We start from the raw sequence: 15950 nt of genomic DNA, 5'->3' as shown, positions 1-15950 counted from the left end.
CCAGTATCTGCACGCTGGCTGCTGAGAGGCCATGGTGTGGAACGGCCAGGACATCGCTTTAGTCATAGGGGGCACAACACCACACTTGCCACTCCTGTGCTTCTATTTCATCAAACCCTATTTTCTCCTGAATATTGACCATAGCAAAGTCATTAGCCTTGGAGATGCATTTGAAACATCAACTTGCTTTGTTCAAGAGGTTTAAGACACACTTAAGTCTTTCTTGCCATGCTCAACACACTCGGCTGGCCCTCTCTGAAGTGTTTCTGGAACAAAAGCCTTGGCCTGCTGCGTGAACATTCACACTGAGCACACTGTGGCGAGGCCGCTTGGCCAGCCAGCAGGGGGCAGAAGAGAGCCACAAGTGCCACGTGGGGTCCCTGCAAACTGCGCCTCTCTCCCTCAATCAAGGGGGGTGCCTCCTGCCCATCCAGCGGCTTCCTCCAAGGCCTCTTCAGCTGCCACAGCACTGACTTCAGACTGCTCAGCCAACGGGGTAACAGATTCAACAGAGTTTCATGTTGTTAAAGGAAAACTTCTGTTACCAGGCAACCTTAATATCAGATTCAAGGTAAAATAACCAACAAGATTGTTTCCAAACCAACATGCTACTAGTGCCTTATCCTTCAATGCTGCTTAAACACGAAGTATGAGGAAAAAAGAGCATGGCACTTACTTCTTAAAAAATAACACCTCTTCTAGGTTCATGTTACCCATATCATAAAGACTTAGAACTGTGGATTCCCTACAGAAACGTGGAGTGGGGGTGGATCCCCACCGCTGACCCAGCCTCCCCCCAGCTCAGTCACCCCCCTCACCATGGGGTTCACACCTCTCCAGGCCCTGTCACCTCAACAAGGAAAGGTGGCGTCTCTGAGATCTCTTCACAGGGAGCACCTGGGAGCTAGAGAGACACACAGACACACCCATAACTGCTTTAAAATCCTGAAATGCAATACATATTCAAGGACTTCATTATTAGTTTTTTAAAACTGTAAGAACAGAGTGAGCCTGGTTTTAACCTCTCTGCCACAATAACACCGTGTACATCTGTCTTTTACTGTTTGTTCCTTCTCCAGCAGCTGCTGCCTGGCTGGCCGACTGAAGAAGAGCCTCTGGTACTCTGGGAGGAGGCCCTCGGTAAAAGCGTGAGCACCACCATCACGTCTCAGGACGCCGCACACCTTAAGGTCACCCACAGACCGCCATTCCCAATGCCTAGAAGGCACTGAAGGGGCCCCTCCTGCTCTTTGTAAATGTTAACTCTCCTAAGCTATGTTGTGTTGAAAAATTTTAACTGCAGTCCACACATACTTCTTTGTTTCAGTCTTGTTTTTATCCTAGAAGCATATTATTATGGAAAATTAAGTTTGCAAGGTTGAAGGGTTTTCTGAAAGTCGACTTCTAATCCTGGAAGAAAAAAAAAAATGGGCCAGATGTGGTGCTCACGCCTGTAATCCCAGCAGTTTGGGAGGCTGAGGCGGGCAGATCGCTTGAGCCCAGGAGCTCGAGACCAGCCTGGAAAACACGGCAAAACCCTGTCTCTACTAAAAATACAAAAAAATACAAAAAAAAAAAAAATTAGCTAGGTGTGCTGACATGTGTCTATTCCCAGCTACTCAGGAAGCTGAGGTGGGAGGATCACCTGAGCCCAGGAGGTGAAGGCTGCAGTCAGCCTAGATTTGCGTCACTGCACTCCAGCTTGGGTGACACAGTGAGACCCCATCTCAAAAAAACAAAAAGCAAAAACAACTGTATAAAAAATCATTACAGAAGGGAGCTGGCCGAGCACAGTGGCTCACGCCTGTAATCCCAGCACTTTGGGAGGTCGGGGTGGGCAGATCACCTGAAGTCAGGAGTTTGAGACCAGCCTGGCCAATATGGCAAAACTCCATCTCTAATAAAAATACAAAAATTAGCTGGGCGTGGTGGCGGGTGCCTGTAGTCCCAGCTACTCAGGAGGCTGAGACAGGAGAATCACTTCAACCCGGGAAGCAGAAATTGCTGTGGGCCGAGATTGTGCCATTGCACTCCAGCCTGGGCAACAAGAGCAAGAGTCCACTTCAAAAATAAAAATAAAAGGGAGCTAATGTTTTTCCTTTAAGGGAAAGGAGAAGAACTTTCAGTATTTATACATCTCACACACACATCTGCAGTGGTGGCCTCAAGTATTCAAGATACACATTCCCACAAATATAGTTCAAAGCTACTCACCAAGTTACACGCTAAGAGCACATGCATTGTAAGAATGCTACATTATATTTTGTAAGCATCTGTACCCAATATTTTAGCATACTGGCAGTTTTCCCTTCAGGTGCTGTATGCCTAAATTATTACATGTTTAGTCATTCGTTTTAGAATTTATTACTTCCTTTAGACAAAAGAAATATATTTAAACGTAAGCTACTAAATTAATTACGTAGGGGAAAAATTACTAAATTAACTTGGAAGTTCAACTTTGCAAACTGTATTTGTTGGACCTCATGTAAGCTAGATGATCAGTTTTTTAAATTGTTGTGTGTTTCCCTGGAGGACGGAAGTCTCTTGTCTCTCATCCACTGTGCACACCACTGCAGCCCGCGCCTGTCCTCCACGGCGCCACAGTGCGGCCTGCAATTCACCCTGTACCACGCCTTCCACACCTTACCTGAAAGTCACTAAGTATAACCAAGAAGGAAATGAAAAGCAGATAAATGACCTCCACCCCCACATCCAGCACGCAAATGTTAGACATTCATCAAAGTAAAACCAAAAACCAAAAACCCATGTTAGCTCACGATTGTAACTGGTAGAGTTATGTGCATGGCAATTTTAAAAGTCCAGTTAAGTAAAAACCTAATTGAAAGTCTCAAGAAATGCGAAGTTTATACAAGAAGACATCTGCAAACATTGACAGTGAGGAGAGGACTTCACTCTGCATCCAGCCTGTCCTGGAAGCCACGGCCAAATGCCAGGCTGTATAGATCTGAAAAGCAGAGAAAAACAAGCGTTGAAAGGTGTACAGTCTCAGCAATGTACAAATTCAATGTAAGATGCTCAGAAACCTTGAATTTCCAATCAGAAAACAGGAACATGAGCAAGTTCCCCAGCAGTGCCCACCTTCTGCCTATGGCACGTGTAACAGGATCGCTGGCCACCTCGGGGGGACAGAGGCTTCCTGGTCACATTCGCTCTGGCAGCCACACAGCTGGCCCCACCACAAACACCTGGCTAATACTGAAGAACCACCCGCTCCCTGGGCTTTGCTCACTCTAGCCGGGAGAGCATATTTACAGAGTACATTATCAACTGAATCCTCGTTCAATGCGTCAAGCTTGTTGAAGACAGTGAACTGAGCAGAGCAAATGTTCCCAGTTGGATGGCACTCAGTCACAACAGCAGCAGCCACTGTTCACAGGGTGCTGGCTTCGTGCCGGGAACAGTTCCAAGCATCTTCTTTCTGTCCGAGGAATGTGCACTGCAACCCTGTGGGGCCGTTTGCAACGTCCATCAGAGTTCTGAGGCAGCTGAGTCCAGGCTGTCTGTGGGCCTCGCCGTGTGGCCGTCCACGTCCCCTGCAGACCAGACCTCACTGCAGGTACCGCGGGTTCCAGAGCCGTCTTGAGGCACATGCTCCCTTTGCCACCTCTTCCTGGCCCCTGACACCAACCCTCACCACTGCTGCCAACACTTTATTTTCTCATGGCTCCTGAGGGGCCTGTTCTTTCTGCCCTTCCCTGCTCCCTGTGTCCGGCGTGGAGGATGCCCACATCAACGCCAACGCTCATGTAATCACCACCCCTTCCATGGGGCTTGACGCCTAGGAGTCTCAATATCAGAAAGTCAGATTCCTGTGCTTGTTGGAGAATTTCTTCCCATCATGGAAGTGAAGGGGATCAAATTCTAGGTGCCTGCAATAACCTCATTTCCACAGCTAAGCAACTTCAGTAGTAGCACAAAACAAAAAAGCTTTTTTAAACTTCTTTTATACAAGCTAAATACAATTTAATTTTTACATCCACGTTCTCATCAGCTCCCACCTGATGAGCAGGCAAATGGTAATTTTCAAAGAAACAAATTGTTCCATAATTTTAACACTTAGCATTATCACTATTAAGCAAGAATTATCCCAAAAATACACGATGATCTTGTTCTCACATTCAAAACTTGATTGTCACACAGTGAAATAGCACTTAATGCAAAGGAATGTTTCTTTTCAGGTTTCTGCTCTGGAAAAAAAGATTTCTGGCAAAGAGATAAACAATTATGTAACTATCCAAAATGCCTCCGAGAAAAATAATGTCATTAGTTAGTTCTTTAAAGTGTTACAAATGCAGTTGAGTTTTAATAGTAATTTGTCCACAATTATCAAAAGAATCTTTAAAAATCTTAATACTGAAAGAATAACCATAAATGGATATAAAACGCAAAGCAGAAGAGTTAATATTTGGGATAGAGTTTGGCCCATATTTTTAACATATGCATAGTTATTTATCTAGCTGAAGTATATCCCTCTCCTCATTTTCAAACATAGACTGGCTTTTGGTACATGAAGGCAGCTTTAAAAGATGTCAGGATCGGGCCGGGCACAGTGGCTCAAGCCTGTAATCCCAGCATTTTAGGAGGCCAAGGTGGGCCAATCTCTTGAGGTAAGGAGTTCGAGACCAGCCTGGCCAATACAGCAAAACCCTTCCTGTATTAGAAATTTTTGTAATTAGCCAAGCGTGGTGGCACACACCTATAATCCCAGCTACTCGGGAGGCTGAGGCAGGGAGAACTGCTTGACACAGGAGGCAAAGGTTGCAGCGAGCCAAGATCGCACCACTGCACTCCAGCCTGGGTGACAAAGTGAGACTGTCTCAAACAAGCACTTAGACCTCAGAAAAAGCTTGAGCATCCCCCGCCCCACCCAACCCAAGGAATCACATGGCAATGGTTATCATGTGATTTCGACACAAAAAAGTTCTGTTCTCTCTAAACACAATGGTAAACACTTGCCATCAGCGCACAGAAACTCCCAGGACCCAGTAACACCGGACTAGCAAGAATAACGGGCCACGTACGCAGCGTTCAGCTGCAGAAAGTGATGGCACCAAGAATGTGTGTGCGCTCAAACCAGATTCCTCGCTTTGAGGGTGGAGGGTCTCCCCGGGAAGATCATCCAGCGGGATGGTTTCCACTTCCACCGTGAGGAGGAAACGGGGGTTTCCTGAGGGCACTGACAGGACTTGGGTCTCTGCCCTTGTCCTCTGTCCTGTTACGGGATGAGGGTGGGCTGAAGGCAGGTTCTCCCTACATCTTCCGGGCAGGAGAGATGGAGCTGACAGGTGGACGATGGCTTTTCCAAAATGTTCCCATGTTTATAACCTGTTATCGACCTGCTTTCCCTGGAGATCAGTGAAGCCGCATCATTGCTTCTCTTGCATTAGTGACAACCCGTTGGTACGGCCTCTGGGTCAGCCTCTGCGCGGGTCTGAGTCACTCACTTGTGCCTTGGCCTCAGCATGCTCGTCTGTCAAATAGGCGGCCCCACAGACCAGTGACTTTCAACCGGAGTTCCAAGGAGGTTGCCCAAGGACAGGCAGGGGGAAGAGGAGGAAGAAAGCTGTCCGAGGAAGGGGGGAAGGGGAGGGCTGTCCAGGGAAAGGGAGGGGGAGGAAGAGGAGCGTGGAGGGAGGAGCAGAAGGGGGGTTCTCTGAGGAGGAGGGCCAAGTTGCTGAGGTGTCTTGGAGTCAGAGGTGGCAGTGGGTTGGGCTCTAGGCCCTCTGTTACATAGTTTTAGGCTTTAACTATTTGTTATTTGTGGACACTTTAAAAGATTTAATTTGAAGAAAACCGGAATTGAGGATACCTTGCTTCTAAAACACAATTTCTCAGGCCTGAGACTAAGTGCTAGGCATTGCTCATTCTGTTACCGTCATTTCCTCCTATTTAAAATCAGCCGAACACCCACAATCTCCCTTCAGTGTAAGCATCACCTTTTCAGAGGATCTCAAACAGCAGAGTGAGCAGCCCTTGACCCCGGCCTTGTGCACGAGGAGTGAAGAGCAGACGTGCAGTGAGGGCTGCGGACAAGGGAGGCCGAGGCCCAGCACCTCCCTGCACCGCTGTGCTCTGCCAGGCCTAAAGGACACCCTTGCCTCTGGGGTGAACAAGCAGCACAAGCTATCGACACTTATTCCAAAGGAACAGGAAGAAAATTCAAACGAAGTTAACACAGTTATCCCAACACAACACTGCAACAGCCCAGAAACAGAAGGGCCAGTGAGCCTGAGATGGGTGGTTCCCACAGCGGGACTGCAACGTTGGCATTAGGGCTTTTTGGCAAAAAAAAAAAAAAAAAAAAAAAAAAAAAAGACAAAAAAGGTAACATGGGCCACCCATTATTTCCTGCCAGTGGAAAGACACCCACAGGCCCCCAGACGCCAACGGTCCCCTGGAAACGAGCCCATGCAGTGCCTCGGGTCTTCGCACGAGCAGGCACGTGTTGTCCTCAGCACCCCCAACCGGGACACACACACACCACACTTGGCTCCCACACCTGAGGGTCCAGGAGAATGGCAGGAAGTCCCCGCAGGACAGGGCATCCTGTGAGGGCACTGCAGGGCTACGCACCTCAGAGAGGCCCCCGGGCAGGTGCTCTCTCCCCAGAGGATGAGCCAGTCCTGACCACACCCAGATCGCGGTGGCCTCCAAGCCAAGCGCCAACATCTCACGTCCAAAGGGATGCGCAGGTACCTGCTGTGCGTGGAGCCCAAGCCCCTCGCAGAGCTCAGGACGAAGCCAGTGTCTAGTCCCGGGGCCGTCACCAGCCAGGAGAGGCGTCCGGGGCCCTTCCCAGCAATGGCCATGGGAAGTAACAACTCAGGCCCATCAGGGGCTTCCTCACTATGCAGGTTTTAGAAGTGGAGACAGAGGTTCAGGTCTAGTGGCACAAACATCGATGGACCCCATGGAAATGCGGGCGCGGCCCCTCCATCCCACCAGCCTTCATGGCTGCTCCTTTCTGCTGCCATCACACATGTCCCCACCCCGCCAAGCCCCTTCTCCTTTTCCACACTGGATTCATCAAATCAAATCTCGCTGTCCTTGGCAAATGTACCATTAATTTATTTACTGCCCAGAACAAAAGCACACTCCAGTTAACATGACACCCCCGCTATGATAGAACCACCTTAATTCAGACATGACGTGGAGGAACAGAGGGAGGAGGGGTCGAGGGCCGCCCTGGAATCGGCAGCTGTTTTCTGGGGAAAGCCTCCATCCCACCCGAGCCCGACATCGTGCCACACTGTCCCCATGGTGTCCGAAAGCTCCATGAAGACAGGGTCACTCTGACCCCTTCACACCCACAACGCCAAAGAGGAGCATGTGTTCAGGAAAAGTCTCCTGCTAGTGCTGAAGACAAGAGTAATTCCTCGTGGTGCCCAGAATGTCAGAAGAAAACAAGGCACCATGTGGACGCCTTCCAGGTGAATTTTGGAATGATTCTACCGAAAGCCAGTCATCCTTTTTCAGAACAAAATCCATACAACATGTGTCGCCAGCAGAGAGATGGTCCCTTTCACGGCTTACAAACACACCTACGTTACACTGAATTTATCTCAAGCCACCCTCTCTGCGCTAATGTAAAACGTCTCCCTTATTAACCAGTAGCCTTTCTCATCTGGTGTTTTTTAACAAGCAAGAGGGCCCTGTAACACTCAGGCATTGTCTGAAACATCAAATGGAAGCCTAAAATCCTCTTCCATGCAGCTTCACTGCAAAGTATTTTGACGTGAGCCAAATCGTGCTCTTCCTACACCTCCACAGGAAACTCAATGCTTCATCAAGGAGATGCAGCATGATTTCTGCTAGGCACAGAAACTGGAGGGGTGGGGATAGGGTTGAGGGAACATTACATAGAAAGCACACCCCAATAATCACCTGCATGAGAACCACACTGGCCGGCAGCCCCAGTCGGCTCAGTCTATGCACAGTCACAGGTGTGAGGCCTGGAGGGCAGACACCTGGCACTGCTGACCACACCAAGGTCATGGCCTCTGCCCCTTCTCTGCTGACCATCAGTTCTAAGCTTCTGGCAACACCGCCTGCTGCCCTGCCTGACCGACTCCTTCACGAAAAGCAAATGTTGCCAGGATAGCTTATGAGTACACTTGCCAGGAAAGCAGCTCTGATTGACGCTGAAACCCCCTTCTCACAGCCCTGGCAGCTCCCCTACCCCCGATGTGTACATGCTTGCAGCTCTGACCTCGCTCAGTGTCCACATAGGCTCTGTCCCCTGGACAGCCCAATGCAGACTCAACGTTGAGTCAGAAATACACAAAGAGGCTGACGGTTATGAACCACCTGCCTGTCCCCCGAAACACAGGTTGAAATGCTCACCCTCAATGTGATGCTGTCAGGAGGTCTCTGGGAGGTGATGAGTTCCCGAGGCTGGAGCCCCCGTGAATGGAGTTTGTGCCTCAGAAAGGAGCCCGGCAAATCCGTCACCTTCCCACTGTGTCAGGGCCAGAGAGAAGGTGTGTGTGAACCAGGAAGAGACCCACACCAGTACCCACCCGTACGGCACCCTGATCCCGCCTTCCAGCCTCTAGAACTACGAGAAACAAATTTCTGTTGTTCATAAGCCACTCAGTCAATGGTGTTTCGTTACAGCAGCCTGAGCTGCCTGAGGTGACAATGCTCACCGTCCTACAGAGACGGCTACTCCCCTCTCCCAGAAAGAGGGGTTTAATTAAAATCCCTGTCTCTCCTCGCCGCCACCACAGATCTCATTCCCCCACCCCGTAAGTCAGCAGATGCTGCAATTAAAGGAAAAGGAGGATCGTTTTAGACCAGCCTCTCCATGTCAGTCTGAAGCCTTTGACTTTGCCCACTTCCACGGTGGCCGTGTCACCGGATTCCCCATGCCAGCTCTGCATCTGTACCGGGTCCCAGGCTCTGCACAGACTTCTCCAGTTGCCCATCCAGCACACCTATTTCCCCTTCTCCTTTGCAGATTGTCCTTCAATCCGCAATCTTCTGGTTGCCTCTCTACAACCCAAGGCCTTCCAATCCAGCCATTCAGCGTGAGCTCAGCCGTGCACTGGAGTCCTTGGCTCAGGTAACCCAAACCCAAGCCATTGGCACCAACGATCTACTGGCTGTGGGGTCTGCACAGCCACCAGCTGCCCCAGCCACACCAGGGCCTGGGAGGGGAGGCAGAGGAAGCTGTGAAGCTGCCAACAGCCATGCGGGGACAGGAGCCTCTGGGATGAGGATGCCATGGAAGGAAACTCAGAGAAAGAGCCCCAGGGCTGGATGGGTCATGTCCAAAGTCTGCACTGCTGAGTTTTTGAGGTTTCTGAGCTCAATCGCTGACCCCACGTGGCGTTGGATACGGCAATAAAGCAAGACCCTCACCCCCACCCTCCCACCCCCCACATACACGGGGCCTCTGCCCTGGTGGGAAGTCAGGCCTGGGCGCCCAGCTGGCACAGCGAGCCTGGGAAGGGGACCATTTCAGACGGCACACCTGAGCTCATGAGGGACAGACACTGTCTCCTGCTTATCTCCAACACTTTCTCTGCATGTCTAGTTACAAACGGACGACGCAGTCTCGGAAGCACAGATCCCAGGCCTCCCCCTGCTCCTCTCCTTGGTGCCATTGACAGGGAGGGGCCCGTATGGCCGCGAGGCCGCACACCCACAGCCACCCTGCCGCTGAGAGGCGGGCCTTTGACGGTTACTTCTGCCAAAGAACCCTACTCCATCTTGGAGCACACCATGGCGGGAGGGAAGCTCCACCCGGAGAAACAGCGATGCTTCTCCCCAGGGCCAATGGAGGGCACCCCCCACCCTGCATTCAGCAGCTTACTTACCTTCTGGAAAACATCTGAATTAATGGGGAACACTAAAATGAAAAGGTCACGCAAGAAAGTTTAGCAGGCCCTGTGAAGTCTCAGCAAGTCCAAAGGTTTCTGAACCAAGACTGCTGGGGTCGACGAGCTTACAGGCAAAGTTTCCACACGGGCCTTCAACAAGCAACGCTCAGCAGAGAGCGCCACGCTCTGGGCAGAACCTCAGACACCACAAAGCCACATCAGAGCCAACAGCAACTGAAATACAGCGCTCTCCTAAGATATGTGTGTTATCTGTAGAAAGTTACTAGACTCTAAGATGGGGGAAGAAAAGGATAAGATTAAAAACAAATTTAAAGTAATTTCTGCATACAAAAAAAAATTCTATATCCACTGGCTTCCTTTCTGGGAGTAGTAACTTTTACATGAGATGCACATCCTAGTTGGAAGGAGTCTGGGTTTTCCATGGGCAGAGACAAGGGCTCTCCAGGAAATGTGAACCCTTTCTCACGGAGCCGCGTTCCCTGAGGCCATCCTGACCTGCCTGAGCACCTGCCTGGCTCTGCCTCCAACCAGCTCCTTCCAGCACTCACCCCGCTGCTCCCAGAGCCTACACTCACCCAGGATCTACTCTTCTGCTGCTGTCAATCTTCTGCTGCCAAACTTTCACTTTAGGGTAAATAAGTTGGAAACTAAAAAGTTGTAAGACCCCTTGGTTTTTTAAAAATTTGTCTTCGCAGAAAACAAAGAACACTAATTCTACTTCCATGGTTTAATATGTTGCCCCCATCTGCATGCTCATGGATATGTGCTTTCATATATATTTTAATCAAAACTTATAATACTGTTGGCTACATTCAGTTTAATTACATTTGAGGTAAGAAGTTTTAAATTCAGTGAATTCAGGCACTCAAAATTTAAGCCCTGTGACATCTATTAACCAAATGGAAATATGACAGGTGGATATTACAAAAATCAAGAGAAGTGTTTAATATAAATCCTGGACTTTTAGTTATTTCCAGAAATGTAACGTATATATTAGTACACAAACTTGAACATTTTCACAAACCTTTGAATTCAAATTCCATTCTTAACTTTTACAGGTAAATCAATATCCATGTGTGATTTTAAGCAGCTCAAGCATCAGCTCTTAAAAACAACCAGAAATGCTGGGGGCAAATTCCACCGAGCAGTAAATAATGAACTGCACCCAACAACCCAGGTACCTCCCCCTGAGGCATCTGGAACATGAGGATTAGGAGCAGCCTTTGGTTTCTGAGGTGCCCGAGAGTGGGGATTCCCAACTCCCCAAGTCTAAGAAGGCCTCAGCGATAAGGAAAACTGGTTAAAAAAAAAAAATCCCTGCTGGTTCCCTGTCATGGGCTCCTCCCTGCCACGGGCTTACAGATCTCACTTCCTCTCCGCCCCCCAAAGCCTGACTCCTGGTCCCAACCCTGCTGCTCACTGGGGTGAGGCCGTGGGTGTCACTGCACCTGTAAGGGGAGAAGCTGGTCAGGATACAGGATCCTGGCTATCCTGGCAGTGCTCAAGCTGATACTGTAACTTTGCAGTGAGTTACTTAATGCAAAGGTTTAACTTCTGAGTAATTCACATATGTGTATTCTAACAGGGAAATACGGAACGTAGAACACAGGACACACCCTCACACACATGCTATCTGGCTAGCACTCTTTGGCTAGCATTCTTTCTTGTTTGCCTTTTCAATAGACGTTTTTAAAAGCAGTTTTCAGTTCACAGCAAAATCAGGAGGAAAGTACAGAGTCCTCACATATCTATCTCCTTCCCCAGCACAGGCAGAGCCTCCATCATTCTCCTGCCCCCACCGGAGCAGCACTTCTGTATGACCGACAGACCCGCATCAACGCGGCACCACCACCCAGAGTCCACAGCTCACACGAGGGCTCGGCCTGCTGCTGCTCACTCTGTGGGTTTCACAGACATGGAACGGCATGGATCCCCCATGAAAGCCCCATCCGGAGTTGCTTCCCCACCCTACACATCCCCCTATGCTCCTCCCATTCATCCCTCCCTTCCCCAACCCCTGGCAGCCGCTGACCATTTTACTGTCTCCACAGCTTTGCCTTTTCCACACTGCCCTGCGACTGGACTCACACAGCAGGCAGCCTTTCCAGATTGGAGACTCACTTAGCAACATGCGTTTAAGATCCGTGTCTTTTCATGGCTTAGTGGTCCAGTTCTTTTTAGTGCTGAATAATATCCCAGTTTCTGACGTAACACAGTTTATCCATTCACTTACTGAAGCACATCTTGGTTGCTTTCTAGTTTTGGCAATTGTAAATAAAGCTATAAAGCTGCTGTCAACATCTGTGTGCACATTTCCTCGTGGAAGTAAATTTTCAGCGCCTCTGAGTGAACATCCAGGACTGTGATTGCTCCTGTGGTCGGATTGCTTAGTTCCATGGAAAACCGCCACGCTGCCTCCCACAGCAGCTGCCCCACTTCCTCCAGCGACGAGTGACGGTCCTGACGCCCACACATCCACCAGCTCACGGTCGTGTCAGAGTTCCAGTATTGACCAGGCTGGTGGGTGTGCATTGGCGCCTCACCCAATGACATAAGACGCGGGCCATCTTTCCACGTGTAGATTTGCCATCTGTGTATCTTCTTTGTTGGGGTATCTGTCCAGGTCATTTTTCCATTTTTAATCAGGTTGTTCATTTTCTTGTTTTGAGAGTTCCTTGCACGGTTTGGATAACAGCCTTTATCAGATGAGTCTTTTACAGACTTGTCTGTGGCCTGCCCTCTCATGCTCCTGAGACACTATTTTAAAAAACATTTTAGACAGAAGATGGACCTCTCAGCCCACCGCGGTTCTCATTTTGGCCATGGTCACCACCCTCCCAGCCCTGGTTCCCACCTTTCCACGATCTGCTTGTCCTATGGGGGTTTCTCCATACGAAGTTCCTAACATATCTCCAATGATGGCAACATAAAAGCAGGCAGTTTGCAGGTAGGAAGGAGCTGATGGAGGCCGGAGCAGAGTGTGAAGGCCAGCGGCTTCATCCTTCGGGGACAGGCAGGCCTCTCAGATGTCCCTCTGGGTCACCTCCCAAATGAAGTACCTGCCTTGGCCATGGGCAGGAAGCAGGACCTGGCCCAGATCTCAGCATATTTGACCTGACACGGCATTTACAGGTGAGCCTCTGTAACCGGAAACTCTACTCTGGGGAGAACACATTTTCATTATCAAGGCTTATTAATTAAGAAACCAAAGAGCAATGCCTGGAGCGAGGATGCAGGGACTCTGTGTGACCCACACGCTCGTTTCCACCTGACGCAAAGGACCCTGGAGTGAGGTGCAGTGCCTGCTCTGAGTCACCAGCACCCTCGTCGTTTCTACATGAAGAACCCAGTGAGTCTGTCCCAGGACTTTTTAGCCTAGACTTAAAAATTCACAGCCCAGGAAACCCTAACCATTTTAGGAACCTGAGGGGTGGGCCAAGGGGATCTCACAGTTTGGTGCTGGCTGTGGGGTCAGGAAAGGGCGGCTGGGGCTTCCCGCAAGCACTCCCGGGAGGCCGTGCACTGGCCCGAGGCTCGTTCCACCTCCTGTCCTCGGTTCTCATGCCCAGCAGTGACAGGAGCGCTTCTTCCAGAGCAGTCCCTGGCTCCAGGCCCTAACATCCATGTCCAGGCCCCAACATCCATGTCCAGGCCCCTAGTGGGGCAGCTTCTACCCAGGGAGGCTTGGACTGGAGACAGCCTGGAGCTCTAGGCAATCCTGGCAACCACCTGCTTCCCAAAGTGGCTGCAGACAAACTCCTGCTTCCAAAACCTGGCACGGGCTGTGTGAGGCCTGGAACATGGGAGGCACACTTCGCAGGGTCCCTGATCGATGCAAAAGCAAGGCTAAGAGCAGGAAAATTATTTAATTACCCTCTTGGTCATCAAATAAAGTCATAGTCACTTAGACCTCTGTGTGACTAGAAGTATACACATTATAGAAGGGTATAGAAATGTAAATACATGCTTATTTTTGTTTTATATACCTTACATATATGTATGCATACATGCATATATATAAAACATTGATAAACCGTAGTTAAGATTTCAAATCTCAGTCACAAAGATCTCAGAAGCAAATTACTATCCTTGAATTCTAAACAAAGACGTAACATTTTAGATTCTTGTGAACAAAACGTTCTCTATTAGCATTTTATTTTAAAAACTAAGGTTTCTATTTTAAATAATCACTTTCACTGAGAGATTCTGTAACTTGCTACACACCTTGATTTCCAACAATAGCTCATTAGTTTCAGAAAAACTGATCTACGGGACTTTTGCTATTTTAAAGCATAATGATGTCTTTCTCTCTATACCCAAGAATAGAAAGATGCCCGTGCAGATGTTTCCAGAGCAATTCAGATGAGACGGTCTAGACACACAGTTTAGACCATCACATTTTCAAGAAAAAAAAAAAAATCACATTTTCAAGAAAAAAAAAAAAGTATCACATTTTCAAGGGCAGAAGATCAAGACCAAATCCGGGATGTTCTGAAGGGGTCACCTTATATTTAAATTATTTCATGTATTTGTAACTTGGGTGGAACACGACATCCTTAAAGATAACCAAATAATGTACCACAGCCCTTAAAACCCGCAGCATAGTATCTCTTTTGTTTGACATACACTTAATTTTGTCGCATCTTCGTTTTATAATTTCAAGATTTCTAAAGCTCCTAAAGCCTCAAATCAAGAGAGAATTTGACTTTGGCAATTCCCAAAGTCACAAGCAGGTTGTATGTCCACAGCTATTTGGAATGTGGTTTCTGATGGAAGCTTCTATGAATGCACATGAAATCCCTCTGGACTGCAAAGACTGACTCAGCGTGTCTCAGAATGAAAATATATACGTTTGTGATGGACAACAGAACAGATCCTAATTACTAAAACAACAGGAAAGTCTACAGCACTTCTCATATAGAACGAATGCGAAGTGTTTGAGGAAAAGTCTTTCCAACTGAAAATATCAGAGCTGATTGGAACAAAGAAGATTCTGAAGATGATCCTGGCTGCTTTATGAGACTTTCAGAATTTTCCACATCTGCAAGTGAAAATGAAGCTCCTGCTTGCCCACTGAGGACAGGGAGAGAACAGGGTAGGATAACAGACCTTCAAACACTTCACAGGGGGAGAAAGGAAGACGGGCCAGTCCCGTACACCCATTGGCACACCCACACCAGCTGTGCAGATAACTGTGATGGCCGGGCATCTCAATGAGACAGCTGGGCACGGGTGATCTGCCAAAAGACAAGATGGCCAAGTTTGGGCGGAATCCCTGGAGGGTGGTCACTCCAGGGCCTCTCAGGTCTGTGTCCAGGAATCTGCATTTCCAAGTAGCCCAGATGAGCTGCTACCCAGAGGCCCTCACCAGTCATGGCTCACACAGGCATTGAACTCCACACGCCTCCTCCTTCTGCAAGGTCTGGGGTGGATTTTCCTTAATTGCCGACACCGTGCTCCTCTACGCCTACTCTCACCATTGGTCCCGAGTTTACTGAACTTACAAACAGAACAAGAGAAGGGAACTACAAGGGAAAGCATCCACCTGAAACAGGACTGACCAGGGCTTGCGTCAGCGGACACAGCAAACACAGCACATATCTGTGCACGGCTCACCACTCACAAAGTCCACAGCAGTGCGGTTTCCACTCAGAACGTCCGGGTGTCTGCAGGCATGGAGAAGATGCTGCACAGCTGTTTCTATGCTAAATACTCAAAGGTGTGAATTTTATTTTATTTTATTTTATTTTTTATTTTTTATTTTTTTGAGACGGAGTCTGGCTCTGTCGTCGCCCAGGCTGGAGTGCAGTGGCCGGATCTCAGCTCACTGCAAGCCCCGCCCCCCCGGGTTCATGCCATTCTCCTGCCTCAGCCTCCCAAGTAGCTGGGAGTACAGGCGCCCGCCACCTCCCCCGGCTAATTTTTTTTTTTTTTTTTTTTTTTTTAGTAGAGACGGGGTTTCACCGTGTTAGCCAGGATGGTCTCGACTCGATCTCCTGACCTCGTGATCCGCCCGTCTCGGCCTCCCAAAGTGCTGGGATTACAGGCTTGAGCCACCGCGCCCGGCCTGAATTTTATTACATA

The 15950-nt window shown here is 49.0% G+C and overlaps 1 long non-coding RNA gene across 1 annotated transcript in view; it reads right to left on the bottom strand.

The window, feature by feature from the left end:
- Positions 1 to 2240: 2240 nt before the first annotated feature.
- LOC144332775 (uncharacterized) overlaps positions 2241 to 15950 on the bottom strand; it is a 70904-nt gene continuing 57194 nt past the window's right edge. Inside the window, exon 3 of the long non-coding RNA XR_013400878.1 lies at positions 2241 to 2965. This is a non-coding gene — a long non-coding RNA (uncharacterized LOC144332775). The remainder of the gene's footprint in view (positions 2966 to 15950) is intronic.

This window comes from Macaca mulatta, chromosome 11 (genome assembly GCF_049350105.2).
Source record: "Macaca mulatta isolate MMU2019108-1 chromosome 11, T2T-MMU8v2.0, whole genome shotgun sequence".
NCBI lineage: Eukaryota > Metazoa > Chordata > Mammalia > Primates > Cercopithecidae > Macaca > Macaca mulatta.
This window is presented reverse-complemented; position numbering and strand designations above follow the sequence as displayed.